At 56.6% G+C, this 24,307-nt stretch overlaps 1 protein-coding gene across 4 annotated transcripts in view; it reads right to left on the reverse strand.

Annotated features, from left to right (window-relative positions):
- Positions 1 to 24,307, reverse strand: part of SH3BP4 (SH3 domain binding protein 4) — an 85,720-nt gene that overhangs the window by 36,054 nt on the left and 25,359 nt on the right. The window contains exon 1 of one of the 4 annotated variants that reach the window (XM_060624257.3): positions 13,200 to 13,265. The exons of 1 other annotated variant lie outside the window; for it this stretch is intronic. The gene's annotated coding sequence lies outside the window, so the exon portion shown is untranslated. Of the gene's footprint in view, positions 1 to 825; positions 1,174 to 2,496; positions 2,858 to 13,199; positions 13,266 to 24,307 lie in introns of those variants that run through there. 2 more of the 4 variants (XM_060624259.3, XM_060624260.3) reach the window with 2 other exon arrangements.

Here is a 24,307-nt window from a genome sequence, read left to right on the forward strand (position 1 = left end):
CCTGGCACATCAACGGACACGGTGAGAGAGAGGGCCTGGGGCTGCCTCCTGCCAGGGCAGCCTGGTGCGCACCTGGGCCCGGCGGGCCGGGCAGGTAACAGAGGAAAACGGTGCGTGGCTTGGGATGAGGCCAGGCCTCGCGGGCACAGGGGTCACCGGTAAAATCAAGAGCCCACTTTCCTGGTGACGTGGGCCACCCGCCCCACTCAGATACGAGAGGCGCAAAGTCATCTGGGAGACACTGGAGGACACACAGGTTCGAGAAGACAACACAAGGTGCACTTGACAGGCTAATTCTGGTTTCTCCCTCAGGCCCGAGAAGAATTTCACGGAGCCCCTAACCGGCACCTTTCTCAACCGGCGCACGCAGGGCCCGTTCTGGTGACCTGCCCAACAAACCGGGTCGCCGGCTCTGGTCCTCAAGCCCTGAACTGTGCTGTGATACAGAGGGGGCGCCGTGGGAGCTGGTGCTCCATCCCCAGTTCCTGTCCTTGCTGTCTCCTCCGGCCCGCTGTCCCTCGGGGTGCTCCGCGAGCCCGTGCAGGGCAGAAAGGAAGCTGCCGGGAGGCTCCAGACCCCTTACACCAGCAAGCTTCTCTGGGCGCCAACGCCAACATCTGCAGTCACCAGCCCCGGCGCCCCAGGCACCATGGGACCTAATCACTTGACTACGATGATTTTAAATGAGTGCCTCTCCAGCCGGGCTGCAAACTCCGGGTCGGCGAGGACCGTGTCCTCCAGCAGGCAGCCCCATAGCGCCCCGCAGAGAGTGACAGCCGCTCAGCAAAGACCTGAACCAGTGAACGGCCCGTGGGTTGTCCCAACCTCACTGTTAGGGATGTGGCTGCTTCTCCGAAGCCAGACTTCCTAGGTTCGCGGCCTTCCTGAGGCCTGCCTAGCGCAGGCTGCTGTTCTGAAAACGACGAGGGTCGTCAGAAGGGGGAGTCTTCCTTAATTTCAGTCAACTACAGAGATGCATCGGCCACATGCCACGTCAGCTGCTACAAGAACAGAGAGAAGTAAGCCTGTTCCTGCTGAGCCGGCCCGCAGAAAGGCCGAAGGCACACGAACTCCAACAGAAACCGTAACACAGGCAATCCAGACAACCACAGCCACCGCTGTCAGCTAAATGCACCCCCTCCCCCGACCCTGCCGCGAAAAGATCCATTAGATCTTGACCCCCAGCGTCTGTGAACTTGGTATTTGGAAACAGGGTGCGCGCAGATGCGATCAGGTTGAAGTAAGGTTAGACCGGATTAGGGTGGGCCCTAAACGCAATCACAGGTGTCCCTCTGAGAGGAGGAAGATCGGGACAGAGACGCCCAGACACACACAGAGGGACGAAGGCCACGTGGAGACAGAGACAGATCCGAGAGATGCGGCCACCAGCCGATGACCGTCAAGACGGCGGGTCACCCGTCGAGACTTCCCAGACGCCGGGAAGAGGCAAGGGTGGGCTCTTCCAGAAGAAACGTGGTCCTGCAGGTGTCCTGCAGGATTTCACACCTGCAGCCTCCTGGCTGTGAGAACTCGTTCCCGTGGTTTTGAGCCACGTGGTCTGTGGACGCGAGCACGCACAGCGCCTGTTGGACACTGAGTGACTGGCAGGCTCTGTTCTAGGCGCCTTCCGCGCACCTGTTCCCGAGACAGACGATCACTGCCTCCACCATACGTACAGTCGAGAAACTGAGATTCGGAGAAGTGACAGAACTGGCCCAAGGCCTCCCCGCTCCCAAGCGTCAGGGCGAGGGGCTCCAGGACCTCCAGCAGACCTGCCTGCCCTCCCCCAGAGGCTGGGGTGAGCCTCGCCACAGCCAGACCACCCCGAGCAACGGGGCCGCCTCGTCTCTGCTGATCCCCAAACTCATGTCTCTATGGCAGCCATCTGCCTCCCACACCCACTCAGGACGGCGACACGCTGGCCTCACCTCCCCCCCTGCACCCCTGCATCCCCATCCCGGCAAAGGGCACCACTCAGAATCACCCGTCCTAGCTAGCCTCCTTCCCCAACCAGTTAGCACAGAAAACCGCTTCTGGAAAACAGGATTTCTCAACCTCGGGGCGACTGCCATCTGGGGCCTGGTCGTTACTTGCCGTGGGGCTGTTCCGTGCATCGTGGAGAGGCGGGTGGCATCCCAGCCTCTACCCACCGGATGCCAGTAGCACTCCCAGCCCCAGCTGCGGCCACCGGCCGTGTCCCCAGACACTGCCCAACGTCCCCGGGACAGCATTGACACAAAGGGCCAGGCGGGGAGTTTCGCAGCCTCTGTGGGCCTCTACTATGACCCCTCGGCTCCGCCTCCGAAGGGCCAAGACAGCACAGACGACGAACGGGTGGGCGAGGCTGGCTTCCAATAAACGTCTCCAAGGCAGGTTCGATTAGTAGACATGATGAAACAGATCTGGAGAAGCAACGCGCCCCAGGACACACAGGTGCTGTGTGATGCCCCCAACCTTCACCTTCACCGTGATGCTACGCAAGCCCTCCCCTATTACCTCCTGGCCTCTGCCCTCCTCTGGGTCCCCGGGCACAGCCACAGGATGGAGGGGTGGCCCTGGAGGCCTGTGGCAGCCCTCCTCTCAGTGGTCTGGACGCTGGTGGAGCAGGAATCTCCCCGGCTGGTGGCCCCAGGGGGCAAGTGAGGCGAGCTCGGCGTGCAGGGACCGCCGGTGCTGAGAATCCTAGAGGACTGGCTGCCTCCACCCCACGGGCTCCTTTCTGGAAAGTTTTTGTATCACCCTTAAAAATGCATTAGAAATAAAAGGGAATATGCTCTGTTTCCCATAGCAGTGCTATTCCGCGGATTTCCGACTGATCTATTCTTTACTAAGACCCGGGAATATTAGGTAGGATACCGCCCAAAGCAGCAAGTAGCCCTTCAGAGATTTCCTCGGCGGCACCCATCTCCAAAGGGAGGGGGCGGGAGGGGAGGGGAAAGGAAGGGAGGGGAAGGAAGGGAGACAGAAAGGAGGAGGAGGAAAAAGCCTGGTTGGGGTTGGCTCGAAGCAGGAAGAGACAAAGGAGGCAAAGTCCAAGGCCCCACCGCCCACTTGCTGTCCGGCTTCTGTCTGCACCTGCTCTGTGGGCGGGAAGGGTCGGTGCCCAGCCCACGCCCCGGTAGGGAGAGGGCAGCATCCTCGGGCGTCCTCCACCACAACCAGCCCAGGACAGGATTAGTTAGTAGCTGGAGCCGGGGGGCCAGAGCTGGACAGCTGCAGGGGCACCCCCACCGTCAGCGGCGCGGGGACACGACCTCGGGATGCCCAGTGCGGTCGCTTAACATCCGGTTGTCGGGAAGGGCTCAGTAAACATCTGCCTCTTCTTATTTTTTAAACCTTTTAAAAACTTTTATTTATTTAAATCATCTCTACACCCAACGTGGGGCTCGAATTCACGACGCTGAGATCAAGAGTCACTTCCTCACCCAACCGAACCAGGGGGCGCCCGGCAGCCAAGACTGGCAGCGACCAACCAGGTCAGTCGGGGTCTGAGAAGTGCAGGTTCCCGGGCCCTGCCCTGGCGTTTCACTGGGTGGGGACAGGCTGAGCTGTCACTCGAGAGTCCCGACAGGAAGGGGACGGTGTGCTCAGATCAGCATCCTTCGAAAGGACTTTCACAAAGAAGCAATTGGGTCAAGCCCTGGTTCTTGGGACTGGCACGGGGGCAGGTTGGGGGAGCTGGAGCCCAAAGCAAGCGGTCTCTCTCCAAGAGCTGGGAGCAGAGAAGAGAGCTCGTAGAATTTAGTTAGAACATCAAAATAGAAACGAGCCTCAGCGTTACATGCAATCACCAAGAGGAAGAAACAGCCCAAGTGTCCACGGACGGAAGAAGCCGACAAGACACGGTCCAGCCACACAATGGTCGTTACTCTTCACGAAAGAGAGGAAATTCTGACACATGCCCCAACACGGATGACCCCCTGAGAACACTCTGGGGGGTGTGAAGAAGACGGTCACAAAAAGTCACACATCGTGGGGCTCCAGGCAGGCACATATCCACAGAGACGGAGAGCAGGTTCGCGGTTTCCAGCGCTGGGGCCACGGAGGGAGGTTGAGTGGCTGCCCACAGGTCTCTTTCTGGGTAAAATGTTTTGGAACTAGACAGAGGTGGTGGTTGCACCACTTCGTGACTATGCCGAATATTGCTCAATTGGGACGCTTTTAAAATGCGCCCGTCAGGAACCCATTAAGGGACTAAAATGTTGTGTCTGTGCTGGGCCAACGGTCCGAAAAGACGCCTTCGCTGAGAAGCGTGTACACACGGAGGCTTCTGTCAGTTACAACCGGGAAGAAACCACTACAGGACAAAAGGAACTTACGTGCAGTCAGGAGAAAGGAAAGGAAAACTCGGGGGGAAAAGCAGGTGCAGGAAGAAGCCGCGAACAGGCGGGATGGAGGCGGTAGTGGCCAGAGGTGCTGACAGAGAACCGGGGAGCACTGGGGTCCCGCTGCGGCCGCACACCCCGAACAGAGACAGGTGTGGGGCCAGCTCGGGTGTTTTTTGGGGCTCTCAAGACCCAACTCCAGCTCACTAAGCAAAAGCGGGAACACACGGGGGTGCCCATGGTCCAGCTGAGGGAGGCCAGGGCTGGGCCCTGGAGCCACTCGGACGCGGACACGCAACGTCCCCCAGCCTCCAGCCCCTGTCACCGTCCCTGCGGGGCCAGCTCTATCCACAGACGCGCTTCTGTGCGAGGTGGGAGCGCAGTCGTGAAGGCACCACGCTCGCCTAACTGCAGCTCCTCATTCCCATTTTACAGATGAGCAAATTAAGGCACAACGGCAGGTCAGTCATTGGGGCCACACAGCTGTTAGTCACCCAGACAGGTTCTCTCCGGGGTCTGGACCGCAGCCCTGCAGAACCACACTGGTCAAGAGGGTTCTTCTTCTCCCAACCGGTAAAGCAACACACAGTGGCTGCACCCCCCCCCCCACCGGAGCCAGGATGTGCTCACCAAAGCGTCTGCTCCCCTCACACCAAATCCATGAACCGGGAGCCTGGCCTCCGTGGCCTGGGTCTGTAGGATGTAAGTCCCCCCCTGAGTCTGGACTCTGGGGCCAGCAGAGACTCTCTGGGTCGTGCTGGTCCAGCCTTGCCGGAGGACTGCAAAGTGGGGGTGCTGCCTTCTGCCTCCCGGCCACGCCCCCGTCCACAGGGCCCCTCGATGGGCCTCACGCAGCCTCATTCAGATTCACTCTGACGCCGACTCCCGTGTGGTGCCCTGAAATTTCCACAGACACTTGGCATCCCAAGGTGGGCAAACTATTTTCTGGTGACTTATATGCAAATCTGCCCCCTGATCAATCTTCACGCCCTGGCCGATGGGGGCCTGGTTCTCATTAAATCCCTCTGAAATCAAGAAATCCAAGCCAGATAGGAATCTGGTGAGCACTGTTCCCGTCAGGCCCATCCAGGAGCCCCTGGACTCCGCTAGAGTCGGGCGACTTCTCCAGATGGACAATTCCAGAACCCTGCTTTTAGCCTTCCACCGCGGGACCCCAGATCTCTTATTACGGGGACCCTGGGTGATGGTGCTGAGGTTGGAAGGTTCTGTCTGACCTCACTCTAATCCCCGTTCAGTTTCTACGAGGCACAAATCTCCCTCATCTGTATGATGAGGCTAGTAATTAATATGTGGCTCGCTCTACCTCTCCCTGCAGAGATCAAGAACAAATCTAAGACAGCTTTGCAAACTGTAAAGTGCCGCGCGAAATTTAAATACGAAACAAAGCTACAGAAGAGGTCTTCAAACACTATACAAGTAACATTTCTCTTCCTGAAGCTTCCTCTTTGCCAGATCTGACTTTGGCCCCAGGACTTCCTGTACCATTCATTAAAAAGAAACAGCCTCCTTTGAAAGCCACAATTCATTAATTCGTCTTCTAATGCTGCTTCAAGACCTCAGCGCCGTGGAACCTAAACAATTTGGGAGGACCCACGGATGGCCTGCTGGTAATGTGGATGCTGCCCCTTGATCTGGATGCTGGGTTTCCATTAGCCACCTGCACGGCGCCTTTGCTCTTCTTCATGTGTTGTTTTTTTGAAAATCCAAAGCATTTTCATAAGCCAAGTCTTCCCCATTGTGTAACTGAGCAAATAATAGCTGCATTGAACAAAAAGCAAAAGAAATAAAGGGAAGGTAAAGAAAGAAGAGATTTAACCGGTTTCTGTCCAGTTCCACATCGGTTTCCGCTCAGTACTCCAGCCAAGGAGAGAGATTCAGTGCCTCCGTCGGACCCGACCCCAGCTTAATTTATCTCCAATGTATCTGATCTCCAAGCCTGTCTTGGGCTTTCTTCCAAGTCCAGAACTGTTGCCTTTTTGAGGGTGCAAATCCTTTGAGAAACCTGGTGAGGGCTTAGAGGCTTTCTCTTCAGAAAACCACCTGTACCTGTAAAGTTCTGCCACAGACTCTCTAGAAGGACCACGCTAGGAGGCCGTGGGCCCCAGGTGAAACACATCTGCTCGCTTCTGATAAACATGATGTTCGAGAGAACAAGGAGCAGCCCAGAGGGTGGTGGACACTGTCAGAGGCCAGCCTAGGCCAACCTAAAGCATCACTCGGTGACACAATTTCAAGGACAACTGAAGGAGGCTGCACATTCCAGCTCCTACAGGGAACAGAGTGTAAACAGGATTTCCAGTGACGACAGAAAAGGAAGGAAAAAGGATCAAGTTGTGTTTACTGAGCACAGAGTCCAGGGAGGCCTGGGGGGTGGATGGGGGGCATGGGGGACGGGGGTCCGTGTTCACAAGGACCCAAGGCGACAGGCACACCACACGGTGTAGAACACGACAGACCCTCACCAGGGCGGACCCCTGACCTGTTGGGATAGCAGACGGCCAGGTGGTCAAGGGAAGACACCGTGACCTTGGGAAGACACCGTGACCTTGGGAAAATGCTGAGCTTGGACAGACACCGGCTTTTTTTAAGTTTCTGCTTCCTCTCCTGTCAAATGCAAGGCTTGGCCCCAGGGTCTTCTAAGTCCCTTCCTGCTCTCGACAGAGCGGAAAGCAGGTCCCAGGCGCATCACAGGTAGAGCTCCAGGACATGCGTCTGCCCGACGACAGCCTACAAAACACCGCCAGAGTGTGCCAGGAAGGTCCAGGCTGGCGCCTCTGCCCGGCCGTCCCGCAGGCCAGCTGCTCACTTCTTGGAAAGAGGGGCCCCAAGTCATTCACTCTGGCCAGTGGGGCATGTTAATCCCTCTTGTGACCTTTGGGACCCTCGGGACAGCCCGAGGTGGGGAGGGCGACGCGCCTGACGGGCAGCGTGGACCGAAATGTCAGGGGAGGGCTGCCCCCTTGACCACATTAACTGCATGTTCGGAGGAGCCACATGGCGGATGCTCGGTCCCTCAATAAAGACACGAGAAAAGCAAGGCCCAGAGGGGCTAAATGGCTAGTCCAAAATGATGGGGTGGGGCCAGGTCCCGAAGGAAGGAAGAGGAGGGAGGGGGGAGGCGAGAGGGAAGGAGGGAAAGGAAACTGCATGTAAGTCCAGGTGAGGGTGAATGCAGATCTCCTCACCTGCCCGGGAGGACCATCAGCCGTCACTGCCTGGCCCAGGGACACGCCCGTGGCCCCGCGCCCATCCCCCTGATGGATCCGCGAGGGACACCCCCTACCGGAGAGCCAGTCCACGACCTGCCTGCTGACCCAACGACTCAGCGAGGACTGGCCCAAAAAGATGAGCTGGCCCAAGTGACTCCCGAGTGCCGGAAGCCAACATGGCCCAGGGGCAGGTCCCGCTGAGAATGGCTGGAGGCCATTCCTGGGCCAGGTGCACGCTGGGTGAGCAGCAGAGGCCAGGTGACAGGGCAGAAGCATGAAGGGGTGAGGAGAAGGGGGGCGGGGGCGGGCATCCAATTCTTGGAAAGCAGCTTCATTTCTCAAATCCTGGTTCTCGGGTCCTCCGTAACCCACTATGCTTGGTCTCGATCCTTCTAATAATCCTTTTTCTTCCTCTTGAGCAAGTTTTTATTTAAAAAAAAGTTTTTTAATGTTTACTTATTTTTCAGAGAGAGAGAGAAAGAGACAGAGCACAAGTGGGAGAGGCACAGAGACAGAGAGGGAGACCCAGAATCTGAAGCAGGCTCCAGGCTCCGAGCTGTCAGCACAGAGCCCGACACGGGGCTTGAACCCACGCACCGTGAGCTCGTGACCTGAGCCGAAGTCAGCTGCTCAACCTGCTGAGCCACCCGGGCGCCCCACTCTTGAGCAAGTTGGAGTGCATATTTAATTGGATTTGATCTGAAGGAACTTTCTAGACACTGGCTCTATTTTTACAGACAAGTAAAGTGAAGGCCAAGGAAATTAACGTAGGCAAAATGCTCACGGGCTCATAACTGAAACTCGTCTATACTCAGGACAGATGAAAGCGCTAAGCTCTTTGCGTGGACGCTTTCTGACCAGAGAATAAAATACACTCACTCTGCCCTTCCCAAGTGCAGCCGGCCCGGCAGCTTTAAACAATGAACTAACAAAGGGGTAAACTCAAGCCAGAGAGATAGGAAAATGTGGGAGTTTCTGATTAGATCGGTTCTTTGTCGTCTGAGCGGGGGTTTAGCCAGAGATTGGGAGGCTCTTGAAATAAACAATGGTGGACTCTTCCTTCACTCACACCTTTTATCTCCAAACCCTCAAGTATGTTAAAAATTTCTCATCTGTCCTCAGGCAGGCCGGGTAGGAGGGTTAACACAACTAACACAGGAGGCTTTTAAGAAGGCAGGTGCCATTCTGAGCGTAACCCCTCACCGGGAGTGGCTCGGGTTTCTCATCTGTCCACATTCCCCAGATTGTACTTTGCTGGCCCGCGACCTCACTCAGATTCAACTGCACCCTTGACTTAATGAGGCGGCACCGATGTGAGGCATTTTCACGCAGAGGTTTTGAAAGAGGCTGAGCGCCGTCTCAGGTTGGACGCATGGCTGAGGGGCTGCCCTCTGCCTGCTCCTGGGTCACCCCCTCTGACCCTGTGAGGTCAGCCTCTGCCCCAGGGGGTGTCCACGCTCGGCAGGTGCAGAACGGGTGCCTCTAGGTCATCTGGCCAGGGGCAGTCCAAGCAGGCCTGGGAGTCACCCCGTGGACAATGCGGGCCTTAGCCTGCTCTGTCTCAAGGGCATATGAAAGAGGCTCTCAACGACCGTACACACTGGGGCCGGACCCAAACTGCAAAAAATAACCGCTTAGTGGTAGCCAGGGGGTGGGGGCGGGGGGGCAGGGGGACGATGGGAGTAACTGCTTATCGGGTGCAGGCTCTTCTCCCAGGGTGATGAAAACGTTGCAAACCAGAGAGAGGCGGTGGCTACACAACACGGGGAAGGCACTAGATGCCAGGAAATGGTACACTTTAAAACGGTTAACTGAGGGGCACCTGGGCGGCTCAGGTCATGATCCCAGGGCCGTGGGATCGAGACCCGCGTCACGCTCGCGCTGAGTGTGGAGCCTGCTTAAAATTCTCCCTCCCTCTCTCTCTCTCTCTCTCTGTCCCTCCCCTGCTTGCTGCCATGTGCACGTGTGTGTGCATTCTCACTCTCTAAAATTAAAAAAAAAAAAAAAAAAATAGAGGCATCTGGGTGGCTCAGTTGGTTAAGCATGCGACTTCAGCTCAGGCTGTGGTCTCACAGATTGTGGGTTCGAGCCCTGCGTCTGGCTGTGTGCCAGAGCCTGGAGCCTGCTTCGGATTCTATGTCTTTGAGCCTCCCTCTCTCTGCCCCTCCACTGATCACACTCTGACTCTCTCTCAAAGATAAATAAACATTAAAAAAATTTTTTTAAATAATCAATCAATAATAAAGTACAATGGCGAATTGGATGTTACATGAATTTCACTGCAAAACAACACAAAACACTCCCAAACCCCACACAATCAGAAAGGTCTGGAGATCCCCGGTCTGAAAAGTAGCCCCTGAAAAGAATTAGCAGGTGATTCTGACGTGGTCTAGACAGAGGGCGCCTGGCCAGGGCCGGCCCTCCTCCAGAAGAGGAATCCGGGTAGCTGAAAGGTAGCTTCCTTTAAGAGCAACTCATTCCTGAATCGTATCCTTGACTTTCAGGTAAATTTAGAGTTCTAAAAGAAACGTGATCAGCTGTTTACCCTAAGAATTAGCTCTGTGGCTCACATTTGTGGCTTGCAATTTGTTTCCACTGGCCAGCACTGGACCCAGAGACCCTAGCCCACGTGAGCCATGAAGCGCCCTCCCAGGACCAAGGTAAAGGGGGGCGGGCAAGGAAGGAGTGCCTTAGGGCACACGAGGTGGGCTCCAGGATTGGGATTCTCTACTTACTAGTGACTCTCTGAACTTGAACTTGAATGAGGTACTCCCTTGAGCCACATCTCTGATCTGTAAAATGGGCAGGACAACAAGAGTGTCGCAGGGCTTGAGCAGATACAACGTGCGGAGGGTGGTGACTGGAAGCCTTCCCAGGCACTGGCAGAACCGTGGGAAGGAGCCTCGGTCTCCCCTGCGGAGGAGGAACGGCGCTCTGCCCTCGGCTGGCACACTTCCCTAGGAGATGTAGGGCCAAGTTCTGGTACTTGCTGGAGACACAGCAACACGGCCACTCACACTGGTCTTTTTTTTTTTTTTTTTTTTTTTTTTTTCAACGTTTTTTATTTATTTTTGGGACAGAGAGAGACAGAGCATGAATGGGGGAGGGGCAGAGAGAGAGGGAGACACAGAATCGGAAACAGGCTCCAGGCTCTGAGCCATCAGCCCAGAGCCCGACGCGGGGCTCGAACTCACGGACCGCGAGATCGTGACCTGGCTGAAGTCGGACGCTTAACCGACTGCGCCACCCAGGCGCCCCATCACACTGGTCTTAAAGTGATGAGAAACAGAGTCGGGGCTCATTTCTGCTCCCTGCCTTGGTCCATCATCTTGAGCAGCCAACATTAAAGCAGGTGCTTTAACAAACCATGTCTGGCGGTGGTAACAAGGCGCTTGCTAACAGGTTAAGACTCTAATTCGGAGTTGCTGGGATGACAGGCAAATCACAGAATCGGGCACCAGCAAAGCTCTGCACATCCCCATTGAAACCCCGGGAAGCCCCACCGCACAATGAACTTGACACAAATCAGGTCTTGAATATTAAAATGCACAAAGAAAAAACTGCATTTATGTTCCCGTGGGGGGAAAGCCACAAACACTGACCACATATGTTAAGAACCTCCCCCCTCTTTTTTTTTTTTGGCCACAGCCAACAGATGATCTCTTTAAATGCTGTAGGACACACATCCACTCCCCTAAATTTCAGCCCCCAAAACAAGCTCTCCAGGCTCCTGGGAGCCCTTTATGCCAAGACAGAGACAAGGGGCACCACTCTGGCTCCTGTCTAGAAGGAAGGCGCTGTCCCACCAGCCTGCTTCCTCTTCACAGACAACCTGCCGCCCCGGGAACCCTGTCTGGTTCAATGCCAGGAAAAGCAAGCCACGTGAATACCACTCAGGTTGCTGCTGGGGTAGGAGAGGGGTCCCAGGCAGGGGCTCCCACTAACTTCCTGCTGTTTACTCAGGAGGGGGTGGCCTGCACTTGCCAAGCTGCACCCCGCATCCAACCCCGGGGATGAGACCACGTGGGGGTCGGACAGGGAGTCGTGTTGTACAACCCACTGGTGTCTATCACGTTTATCTAGAGAAAAGAACCAAGCTTCGTGTTTGCTCGCTGATTTCAGAACCCCTGGCATTCTGGCCAATGCCAGGCCAGAAGAATGCTAGGAATTTGGATGCCTTTCACTGGGTTTTGCTGCAATCCAAACAGACCACAGCCTCCAGGGCAAGGGGCTGTACTTATAAGGCAAGGGCAGAAGTATTTTAAATCCTGAGACCTCAGTGTTGGGGGCGGGGCAGGGCGGGGCGGCCCCCCGGGGCGGCCCCCCCCCCCCCCCCCCCGCACTGACCCTGGGGTCAGAAGGCTCCTAAATTCCTTACATCACTATTAAAAGCCCCCAGGGCGTAACCTGCAGACATCCCAAACATTCTTTCCGTCCTAAAGCACTTGCAGATACTGGGGAACAAGGAGACCTGATCCACAAGGTGGGGGGATAAGAATGTTGGAACAGAATCCAGCCATCTAGCCCCCTCCCCAGTTGAACAGAGGATACATAAGGCTTAAGGAAAAACCTGGAAGAAGTCAAGCAGCTGTCCACTTCATTTGGAAGGGCTTTTATCACTCAGACACGATCTGGAAGGCAGCAGCCTCTAAGCCACTCCTTACGAGCTCCCCTCTCCTACCCAGAGGCTCCACGTAATTCTATCTGATCCTTTCACCCGGGGGAGGACACGTGTGTGGTTTTTAAACACAGGAAGCCTGCACCACGCTGTGTAGACGACCCCACCGAGGTGACTGTCCCATGGCTGGCCAAGCGAGTAAGAATCACGAGCTGCTAGGATCCCACTTTGGAGTGGAATCCCATGCGGACTCCACTTCCCCGAGGAGCAGGGAGTTACATCCGGACTTATCCGGTCACGACATGGTGCGCCTGGAACTCACGAAGTAACACTGTATGTCAACTGCACCTTCAATAATAAAAGTTAAAAAAAAAAAAAAAGGAAAAGCCAAGAAAATACCCGGGAACGTTCTACGAGGACACCATTCTCTCTTTCTCGCTGCTGCGGCACGCCTGCTCCTGGTGACGGCTGGTAATGCTTCCTCCTAACGTCCTGCCAACGCGTTTCTGGGACAAATGCCCTCCCAGAGCTCCGGGGTGGGCGACCCGTAACCACGGCCACATGGCACTCTCTCAACCCGCACCCCGTCGCCGGTGGTCATTGTTTGGGAGCTCATAACCTCTCCCGTTGTAAGAATAACTCCTTTGTGCATACACAGGACAGCCAACCTGGGCTCTGCCCCATGGCTGTCAGGGCAGAGCAAGCTGCCCATCTGGTTTCTGGGTAGAGCGAGAATGTTCCTGGCACCAGAAAGGGAAGTCACCGGTGCCACCTGACCTTCCCGTGTTGGGGACCCTGAGAGCGGAGGAGGATTAGAAGACAAGAGAGCCCCGAGGGAGATGTGTGCCGTGCGATAAACGGCCAGGAAGCTTCCAGAAGTGACTCCTCCCTTGGGAGTTGCTCTGCAGGTGTACGGGCCCATCTCCCCATCCGGGTCTGTGCACCTTGGCCACGACACCACACACAGTCTCCACGAAGCAGGTCCGGGGCGGCCACCCACCCCAACACCCTGCCTGCGCGGCTTACCTGCCACGGGCTTCCAGACGTCAGAGCAGAAGCCCCGGGAACCGGCCTTCCTTCCAGAGAAGGGGGGGCTGCAAGACACAAGGGGGGGCCTAGGATTCAGGGCGTCGGTCGGCCGGAACCCCTTCCAGGTCTAGAGTCCCTGTGCTCCGAGCCACGTTTGCACGGCAAGGTGGGGATGCTGGGGACCCTCCCCGGACAGCCGCCCCCACCCTACTCCCCAGGAGTCCCTGAGACCCACTGCAGCCCCGCTTTCCCTCTGCAAGCCCTGCCCCGGCAGGGCGGACCCCAAGCATGCATCCCCCCAGTCAACCTCCCACACAAAGACCTGTGTCAGAGTTGGCCTCCCGGGCAGCCCGGCCTGCGACAAGGGCTTTTTTTTTCCTTGGCTGTTTTTTTCCCCAGTGCTGTGTTTTCCCTCACCTGCTCTTACATCTGCCGCAGAGACCGGCAGTCTTAGCTCCACACGACAATCTCAGGAGCTGAACCCCAGAGACACAGCCCAGTTGCCTTGTCGGCAGTGGGGTTTGCCTCCTCACGCACACCACGCAGGGCCGCTCAGGAGGAGGTGGTTCGAATCCCACCTAACTTACGCGACGCTACAGAGCCCACGGCCGCGAAGGACTCCTGAAGCGGGGATGGCAGGACAGAGCAGCGGGACTGAAGGTCACCAACGCGTGACTCTCAGCCACTGCCTCCCGGCCCCATCACATCGTGGAATGTGAGGCTGAAATCTCATTCTGGAGGCCCTCCTTAAATCAAGGCCCCCTGGCCCCCTGCCCCTTCCCCGGAACAGACCCTCTTCCGTGTAAATATTTCACACGCGATGAAAAGGGGCATCATTAGGAATCATTCCCTGTGATCTGAGATGGGGCGGGGGCAGGGAGTATGTTGTCTGCCCTCCCACCCCACCCCCCCGCCCGGGGGCTTCAAACGTAAACAATTTCCAGATGTACAGAAGGGCGTGGGGACAGAGGAAGAAACCAACCCGAAGCGAAGAGAAAATGTGGCACGTACACAGTTAATCTCGAGGTAGACGGAACTTCTAAACTTCGCAAGCAATGAATGAAATCACAGAGGCAAGGCAGACAGCTCGATCAAAGTCAACGAGCGCTGAAAAAGGCAACAATGTGAGAAAATATATTCAAACACGACAGAAGATTTAGATCCTAAAAGAGTCAGAAAAAGGCGGGGGGTGGGGACAGGATGTTCAAGGCACAGGAAACCAGAGGCCGCTGTCCACCCGGCACGTTGGTTTGGGATGCGTCCACCTTGCTACCTACGGGGCCAAGGAACTCCCCGAATATTCACCAAGACTCAAGGAGACTCAAGGGACTCCCCGAATATTCAGCAAAGTGCTCACGGCCCTTGGAAGACTGATGGCAAGACAGAACGGAGACCTCATCACGTTAAAAGGGGATAATGTGCTCAAGGTGCCAAGAAAGGACAGGAGGTGGTGACAATGTTAACACAAGGGGGCTCACGGGGGCTTCTGCGTCTTCAGACTTCTCTGATCCCAATTTGTTCGACGGTGAGGACAGGATAGCCCGCGTTTCCCATTGCGAAAAGTCACTCCTCCCAAGTCACGATACCAGCCTACGCCAGAACTCGGGGTGCCTCCTTTCCTGTTCCCCAAACCCCTCCAATCTTGGCTGGGGTCTTGGGAATCTCGAGCCTCGTTCTGACCGAGTGCCAGCTCTGGGGGGGCCTCGTTCCCCTGCTCTGGTCCCTGTGCGGGCTGGGTAGTTGGGAGGCCGGCGAGGCCGGAGTTCTGGAGGAGCACCTCCACGTGGTCCCTGCCTTGGCCTCCCTCACCCCTGCTGCGGCTCACCCCGCCCCGGGCTACCCAGAGCCCATCTCCCAGGCACAAAATAAACGTCTGCTGGGAAACTGCAGGCTGCTACCTCGTCTTAACTCGAGAACGTTGCCAGGATTTTTCTTCGTGAAGAGATTACCACAACACGCTTACTCACTGCTGAATGAAGGGCTGAGTCACTCGGCATTTGGGGTAAGGACCTTGCAAGCTCTCTGGGCTCTCCATTCGCTCCTTCCAGAGGATTATTTAGGGAGAGAACTTTCGCTTACAGACCCGTGGCCCTGAAGCTGAGTTGTATTGCATCACACGAGTCTCTGGCAGACGGGGGGGGGGGGGGGGGGGGGGGGGTGACTGGGTCAGCTCCTACCTTATACCTAATACCCCGTGTTGCCCAACAAGCTGGCTCAGAGCTGTCTGTGTTGGACGCTGGGCAGGTACTTGGTGCGCGTGCACACACACGCACACGGAACCCTCTGGCAATTCGGTGTTGAGAGTGCAGGAAGGGAGGGGGTCTGGCTGTGAATGGTCCTGCCCGGGAGGTCCAGGGGGGATGGACTGAGTGGACAGGACCTGCTGGCCCCTCTCCAACTCCCTAGCTCCATCCTCCACCCCTCCAAAAGCCCCAGGTTTCTGCACAGAGACCAGCTTTCCTGGAGGAGAGCTGGTGTGATATTTCGGGGAGGCGCTGCTCTCCCCAGGGAGTGGCCATATGCCTGTGTGGGCCCCCCAGTCCCCACGGCCCCCCAGAAGAAACCACAGGACTTAATGCATGTTCGTCAAGTGGGCATCAAGTCCTGAAGTTGGGAAGACGCCTCACTCCCTGGTTTTATTTCAAGAAACGTCAACGCTGTCATTGGACAAAATTAAGGGAAATCTCCAAGAACCACCGAGCTGTCAAAAAGCAATGCGGAGGATATGCAAGATTCTGTTGATCTGGGGAGTCTCCAAACACAAGTGTCTTTGCCCACAGTCCAATGTCCCTGTGCACCTGTCAGTAGCTGTTTTAGCAGCTTACGGTCTCGGCTGAAGACACAAGTACAGAGGGTTTACCCTATTTGAAAAAGGTCTGGAAGGCTGGGTGCATGAATACTAAGAGGCTGGTGACATTTAGACGGGAAACTATATTCATACCAACACAGAGGTGACAGCTTGGCCCTACATTCTCACCCCAGGACGGTCACCAACAAGACGCTCAGCCAGGCCTTCCATTTCCTCTGTTGTAACAGGGGAATTGTGCCCCCCTGCCCCACACGTTCCTATGTTGGAGTCTTGCCCTAACCCCCAAGACCTCAGAATGGGACCTTATTTGGAAATAGGGTCTTTACGGAGGGAATGGAAGGAAAACGAGGTCCTTAGGGTGGGCCCTGATCCTATCTGACTTTACAGAGGGGGAGATCTGGAGGCGCGCATGCATGCACACACATGCACACTCACACACACACACGCACACGGATAACGCCATGTGAAGGTAGAGGCAGAGATCAGGGGATGTGTCCACAAGCCAAGGAACGTCAAGGATGGCCAGCGAATCACCAGAAACGGGGAAAACGTGGGACAGACGCGCCCTCACCCCCTCAGAAAGCTCCAGTGCTGTCGATGCTCGATCTTAGACGTCTAACCTCCAGACCCGTGAGACGGTACATTTCTGGTGCTTAAGCCACCCACGGCGTACTTGGCTACAGCAGCCCTAGGAATCCGTAACACCGTCTCTGCGAGACGGGAAAAGAAATTCCCATGATCCTTCTCGCCCACCTCAGGGGCTGCTGTGGGAATGGCAGACTTGCTGAGGTTTCCAAGCCACCAGGAGGGACATGTATGGATCCATGTGCTGAAGGAACCTTCGCACCCCGAGCCTGCCGGACTCTGGAGTGTCTCCACGGCAGGAACTGGCTCCCCCTCATCACACAGCTGTCCTAAAAGGGACCACAGTAGCAGAACCAGAGGAGAAAGCAGAACCAGACAAATTCCCGTCCTCTATCAGCGGCAAACTTTGGCCCAAGAACCAAATCCGGTGCCGCATCTGTCTTCGCGTGGCCCACGAACGAAGAATGTTTTTACATTTGTAAATAGTTTGGGGGGAACAAACACAAGAATGTTTCGCGACGTGAGCGTTCTATGAAATGCAAGTTGCAGTGGCCATAAGTCAAGTTGTATTGAACAAGCCACACCCGTGTGTGTACGTTCTGTCCTTAGTTCTTTTGTATGTCCAGGACTCAGCAGCCGGGCCGGAGACGGGACACGAAGCCGGAAAGACTCACTGTCTGACCTTCTACGGGGAAAGTCGGCCGACCCCATTTCCCTCCCGGCCCTACTTGCGCAATGGGGCAGAGGGCCAGGCCGCGATTGGCTCAGGCCAAGGGGAAGTGGGCATATATCCACAGGTGCCTGGCTAAACGCCAGACGTGCTGGCCAAGATGTCAGGTAGGAGGAGACATGGCGAACAAGGAGGGAAAGAAAACAATAGGGGTTGTGGCCAGAAACAGAAGAGAGAACTGGCCCCAAAGGCAAACTTCATCAATTCAAAATGGTTATCTAGACCTACCTCTGACCTCGGTAATGGAGGCATCCCTGACCTCCCAAGGGCAGCGGTGACCCCCACCCCCGACCCCGACCCCCAAGGGCAACACCAGTAGTTTTTATGCAAGTGACCCTCAAGACAAAGCGGGATCTCCTGGCCTGACCGTGGACTTCACCCCAGGCTTTTCATCACGGAAGAAAACCATCCCACTCCAAGATAACCAATTAATAAAACTGAAAACGTGGCACTTTGGTAACGGGCAACGACCTTTGTATCTAATGTTATCAAAATTGAAACTCGACACTGTTAACGGACAGCGTATTTAGCCAGGTGGTGGATTACAGAGCCAAGTGAAAGTGTCTGAAATCTCACCTGACACATGTGCTGAACTTTCCTCACACAGAATGGGGACCCGGCTCACGGACTTTTCCCAGAATTACACAACATTTCAAGTCTTACAGGGTATGTGAGAAGCAACAGCCTTTCCTCTCTCCTGTATTAAACCTGTATTGAAAGTTAAGCACAAATGGGGCGCCTGGGGGGCTCAGTCGGCAGAGCGTCCGACTTCGGCTCGGGTCATGACCTCGTGGTTCGTGGGTTCGGGCCCCGCGTCGGGCTCCGTGCCGACGGCTCGGAGCCTGGAGCCCGCTTCGGATTCCGTGTCTCCCTCTCTCTTTCTCCCTCCACTCATGCTCTGGGTCTCTCGCTCTCAAAAATAAATAAACACAAAAAAATTAAATTAAAAAAAAACCGGAAAATTAAGCACAAGGGGACAGGGGTTTATTGAGACAGACCGCCAGCCACCCACGGTGGTTTCTTTACGGGTCCACCCGTTCACTCTCCACGACTTGTGGGTTCCTCCGGGGCACCTGACGCGGGAACAAGTCCGTGGTTGGTCACTGTGTGCGATGGCCGGCGTTTCTGGCTGTCCCTCCTCCCCAGGGGGAGGCTTCCGTTTGTGTGTGTGACAGAGGCACTCTCTGTCCCCTCTCTGTCTCAGACACGTGGATTCGCACTCCTGTGGCCAGACGCTGCCTCTCGTCCTCTGGGTTTCTGTCCCCTCTGGTTGCAGCTGGTGGGGGGGGGGGGGGGGGGGGGCTGTTACGGAAATCTTTCTGTATTTAACGATCACATGAAACAAATGGCCAAGTGTGCACAAGGGCAGCTTCCACGAAAATCAGCTGGAATATTCCGCAAAGGCTCCATGAAGGTGAATCGCTTAAGAGCAGGTGGCCAAATGAGACGGCACTGAACACCTGAGGAAAAAATAAGACGACTGGACCCAGGCTGCTTCCCTGGCGTCTTTGTGCTGTTATGTGACTTGAAGCCGGAAAACAGGGGGGTTTGCTGTGGTTCGTGCCGGACCCTGCTCTCAGACTCGCTTGGAGAAGACCTTCACCCAATGGAAGATGCGTGGGCCTGGGCTTTCGCATTAAAAAAAAAAAAGAAAGAAAGAAAGAAAGAAAGAAAAACAAAAAAAGGAAAAGTTGTTCTTCCAGGCTTTGACTAACTTTTCCACCTTGCTGGGTGGTTACGTAAGGACGCGGGTGATCTGACCCGCTTGTGATCCTGGGCTTCCCGTGGGGGACCAGAAGTGTAAGTCCAGCGTCTGGCCAAGTGACAATGAAGGAGACAGCTTCCCCAGGGCAGCATCCGGGGCTTTTGAGTCTGGCCCCCGTAACTTCTCCCCCGAGTAAGTGGGAGGCAGACGAGCTCCAGTCAGGGAGGGAGTGGCGTCTGGGAGCGGCCCGGGTGGCGGAAGGCAGCCGCGTGGATGCAGGTCGTCCGTGGGCCCACGGGGCAGCTCGGCCCTTCACCAGCTCGACGGCCTCGGGTAAACGGCCTAACTTGAGTCTGCGCCTCGGTTTCCTCAAGGGTAAAACAGGGCTCTCCGAGCCATGCTAGAGTCCGTCCAATTAGGCTTTTCTTTTTTTTCTCTCTGGAACGCGCAAGACCAGATACTTGGTGCCGACTAAAGAGCAGAGACCCCCCAAAACGCCTGGGGAATAAATAGACGGGTGAGAACCTAACGTTTAACATTTGCATCAGGCGACGGTTCTCCGACTAGCCCGGCTCAGACCCGCTGGAGGCTTCACCACGTGACGGTGACGCGACCGGTGCCTGGAACAGACTTCGAGAACCACTGGACCAACGCATGATGGCTGCACACACACCTTCCCGCTCAGCCTCTTGGCTGTTTCCCACAGTGACACCGTGAGGTGGGGGCAAGGCAGGAACTGTTGAGCCCATTTCCGAGATGGGAGAATGAAGACTGGACGCTTTGGATGGCCGAGCCGAGGTCCGGTGGCGGAGAGCGGGGGTCACGAGGCACGGTGCCAGGCCAGCTACCCGTGACCGAGCCACAGAAGAAAGGTCAAATGCAAAGCCAACAGAGGAGGACAGAGCAGGCTGCGGTAAGACTGACGTCTCCAAGGCAGGGAGATTAAAAACACCTCTCAGGGCTTTTCAAGCAGGAGGAAGTCAAATGGGCCGCTTGAACGAGGCGAAGGGAGTTCAGGAGCGAGTCCTGGGCGAGGGCGCAAGTCGAAGTCTGGTGTGCTGAACACCCGGGCGCTGTCAGATACAGAACAGGGACTCGAGTCCTGGCTCTGTCCGGATGCTGTGACCGTGGGAAGTCTCACCCCTTTGCCTCAGCGGTGGGCAGGGCGGGGAATCACCTGACTCGGGCTTTGTTCCAGAACCCCACGGCTACCTCCTCCCCCGGGGCGCCCTCCGTGTTTGCTCGCCCCTCCCCGACGGCAGGGAGAGCCCAGGGCCGCCAGCCGCCTGACCTCTCGGATTCTCCCTCCTGGGGTCCAACCTTCACCCTGGCAACCTGTCACCTCAGCAACAGTGAAAGAGACAAGAGGGAGAAATGCAGCTGGAGCCCCCCGGGGTCGGCTTTTCCAACCGATTCCAGTTCCCTTCCACGCCTGACTCATCCCAGACTAAGGCCCTCGAGAGCCCCCTCTGCTATTCAGCCTCGTAAAGGGGCCCGGGGGGCCTCCGCCAGCCTCGCCGCGGGGACCGTGGAAACACCCACGGTTTAGAAAGCCCAGCCAGAGCGGTGGAGCAAAGGGCAGGATACTGACTAGGGGCATTCAATGATTCATAATTCGTTAAATTTGACTACACATCACAGACCGCTCCCCTCCGCAGATAACAAGCCATACCCGCGAAGCATAGATAGAAACTGGGTCAGTGACAGAATCACTGACTGGAATAAACATTTTCTGAAGCCCGAGACCCGAATGTGACAAGAGGACCATTCTGTAGTTTTAAATATTTACCCGAAATGAATCTGCAGTTTCTAGATCTCCTTGTTGAGATAAGCACATTGTTATCCCGAAATGCAAAGCAGTCCCCATCCTCGGGGAATATCCTACTTATTAAACTTTAAAAAAAAAACAAAACAAAAAAACCGCAATCTTCAAACAAGAAAAAAAGAAAGAGTTAAGAAAACCTTGCAAACTTGGAAAAGCCATCGGAGCGGTGTGCGCCCGGGGAAAGGTCGCCCTTGGGGGCACGGGGTTGGGCGACCACCGTGCCCCCCTGCCCATCGGCAAGGCTGGCAAAGGGCATAGCTGTGTGGAACATCAGCTCCCTCTTGGTCCCCCCCAGCTCCCAGCTACAGGGTGAACGTGTGGAACCGGGTCCTGGTCAGAACGCAGCAGTCCAGGTGGTTATCGGGGGGCGTGAAAGGTGGGTTCTCACTGCCATCTCGCACTTCCCAAGAAAGCCACCTGCACCCGTGTGATCGGTGTCTCCGCCCAGTGACTGCTCTGGACACCTGCTTCCGCTTGCCTTCCTGATCAGCAACCACCGATTAAACAGGAGAAGTTAACACCACTATAAAGGCGGCTCGAGCTTCGGGGGCTGCTGCTCATTCGGGTTTGGGGGACACGAGCTTCGAGGGCCAACCGGCCACTCTGTCGTCTCACAGATCCCCACTGGGCCTCTGCTCCTCGTGAAGCACAGCGGGACAGCGCGGTAAGTAAGAAACTGGGGTTTTGCATCCTGGAGCTGGAAGGAAGAGAAAGCAGGCAGGGACATTCGAGGCTGGAAACGGAAGACACGGAGAGACAAAGTCCTCGTCCGAGCGCAGAACGAGGAGCAGGGACTCCTCGGAGGGGAAGGGGCTGCTGGGGCACAGAGAAGGCGCCACCCAGCAGGTCTCAAGGGAGGATGCCAGGCACACGGCACAGAAGTCCTTCTGCAGGTGCGCGGCCCGTGATCCCCGTGCGCCCTCATTCCCACACACATCTGAACGTTCTCTGATGATCCTTGGAACACCTCCTGTCACACTGATGGCCGACAGTCATTAAGCCAGACCTTGCTGGCTGTCTCGGCTCTTGCTGGAGGGAGCCGAACTATCAACCTTTCTCACGTCCCCAGGGAACCGTCACCAAGTCTAGACTACACGAAGGCCACACAGTATTGGATCTGTTGCCCCCTCGCTGTGCTGAAAAGATGCTCTCCAAACGGACAGGTGCAATCCCAACACCCCAGGCCTCAGCCGTCACTCAGCCTGGAGGGACACGCTCCTTGGGGCGGCCCTGGGTCAGTGCCCCGCCTCCTGTCCTCCAAGGAACGGTTCTATGGCACAGTCACATGGTTCCTAGGACGACCCCCCGCATGAAGGAGCCCTAGCATCACGGTGACCATGAGCTCAGAAACTCACTCACCTTGTACCTGCTTATCCCCACTCCCAACTCACACTCCTGGCTCCCTGCTACCGGTCCCCAAGTCCTCACCTCAGGCTCTGCACTCAGGGGTCCCAAACCAGAACACAGGGCAAGTGTGAAACAGAAACCTTTCCCTCTCCACCACCATCCCACTAATGAGATACATTTATATTCAGCTAAACTGGAGAAACGCAAAGGGTCCTCATACCCCGACTGACCTTTCACATCAAAATAAATTCGCTGTGGCTCACGTGCAGGCTGGAGGCCAAGGCCATCGGAGCCCATGGCTCCCAAGGAGTTCCTGACGCTAAGTTGGGCCTGGATCCCGGTTCAGGCCCCGCAGCCCCAGCCCACACCGGCAGGGACGCCCACCCCAGCCTCCTGGAAGCGCCATGAGCTGTGACTTTCAGTCAGCCGCATTCAGGGCTCTGCTCAAATGTCGCCTCCTCGACCCCCCCAAGAACTTGGTGGCCTGAAACACCACCTCATTCGCTTTCAGTCTGGAAGCCAGAAATCTGAAACCAGTCCTAAAGTCAGGGTAATGGCAGGTTCCGTTCCTTCTGGAGGCTCTAAGGAGAGAATCTGTCTCCTGGCCTTTTTCGGCTTCTAGGGGCCACCTGCGTTCCTGGCTTGTGGCCCCTCCTCCATCCTCAAAGCCCACCACCCCGATCTTGGTCTCGGTCATCACGAGGCCTTCTTTAAGGTCAGATCCCCTTTGCCTGTCTCTTAAAATGACACTTGTCACTACATTATATTTAGGAGAATCCAGGGCGATGTCTCTCTCCATTAATCACATCTGCCAAGTCCTTTTCTACCATATAAAGCACCCCTCACAGGTCCTAGGATGAGGATGGGAAAATCTCGGGGGGCCGTCGTTCAGCCTCCCACATATCCATCCAAACCAGCACGCTTCCACCCCCCCGCCCCCTCGGCTGGCTTCGCGGATCACTCTAGACATTCTGTGCTGTTGTTTTGTTTATTTCCTTTCTCTTCCACCGGAGGAAAATGCTCCGAGAAGGCAGGGACTTCATCCTGTTCAGCCGGAACGCCCTGGAACACAGCTGGCACGTGGTGGACACTCCGGGAGGCCCTGGAGGAGCCAGCAGCCGTCTCTGTAGGCAGCTAACCGGCTGGGCCCCTGGGGGCGGGAGCCGCCTGTCCGCTCACTGCCGTGTCGCCGGCCCCAGGCCTGCGCCTGGCCCCCGGGGACGACGCTCCATCACCGGGACCTGTCTGTCGCCTGATAGTAAAAGAAAGTCCCCCAGGTGGCTGCGATCTGCAGTTTGATGTTGGAGCAGCTCATCACCCGCCTCCCAAGGGGTCCCAGCCGCCCCGTCCTCCGCACACCTACCTGCCCGCCGCCTCGCCCGCTTCCCCGGCTCCTGAACACAAGGTGCCCTGCTTGCCGGCCACCTGCCCCGCATGGAGCCCCGCCTTCCGGACCCATCCCAAGGCTCTTCCCCGCTTTGGCCCCGTGTCACCCCCAGCCTCCTTAGCGCCCACTGCCAATTCCTGTCACTGACCAGCTCCACTGCCTGACCCTAAACTCCTACACACACATCCTGCCTGCTCCAGTAGGGAAGGCCTCCCCAGGCCCTGCCCTGCTGGTGCAAAAGAAATAATAAACCCAGGGTCCAGCCCCTACCCATCCCCCCCCACAAAGCCTGTCACTTCAGCTCTTGGCAACACCCCCTACCCCCCACTTAGAGGGTGGCACTTCCGGGGCCTCCCGCACACGTGGGCTCCTCCCTGTTCCCTGGGGGTGAGTCTGATGAGCACTCCGGCTCTCCAGAAGGTGCTACATGTCTCCAGGCTCTCTCGCTCCTGCGCCTTCCAGCAGGCAGACCCGACTCTGCGTTTACGAGCTACCGGCCGCCCCTGGACAGGCCGTGAGCCCTAAGGCATCTCTGTGACTCCCAGCCTCAGCTCGGTGCCCACAGCGGCCGGCAGGAGGACGGAGCAAAGCCGGGGAAGCCAAAGGTGTGTCCCCAGGTGCCACAAGCCAGTCGGCCACGAGCAGGTGATGCCCTCTCCATACCTGGGAGAGGCCCAGGCACCACGAGAGACCAAGATCCAGGATTGCCAAGCACAG

This window comes from Panthera onca, chromosome C1 (genome assembly GCF_046562875.1).
Source record: "Panthera onca isolate mPanOnc1 chromosome C1, mPanOnc1 haplotype 2, whole genome shotgun sequence".
Classification (NCBI taxonomy): domain Eukaryota; kingdom Metazoa; phylum Chordata; class Mammalia; order Carnivora; family Felidae; genus Panthera; species Panthera onca.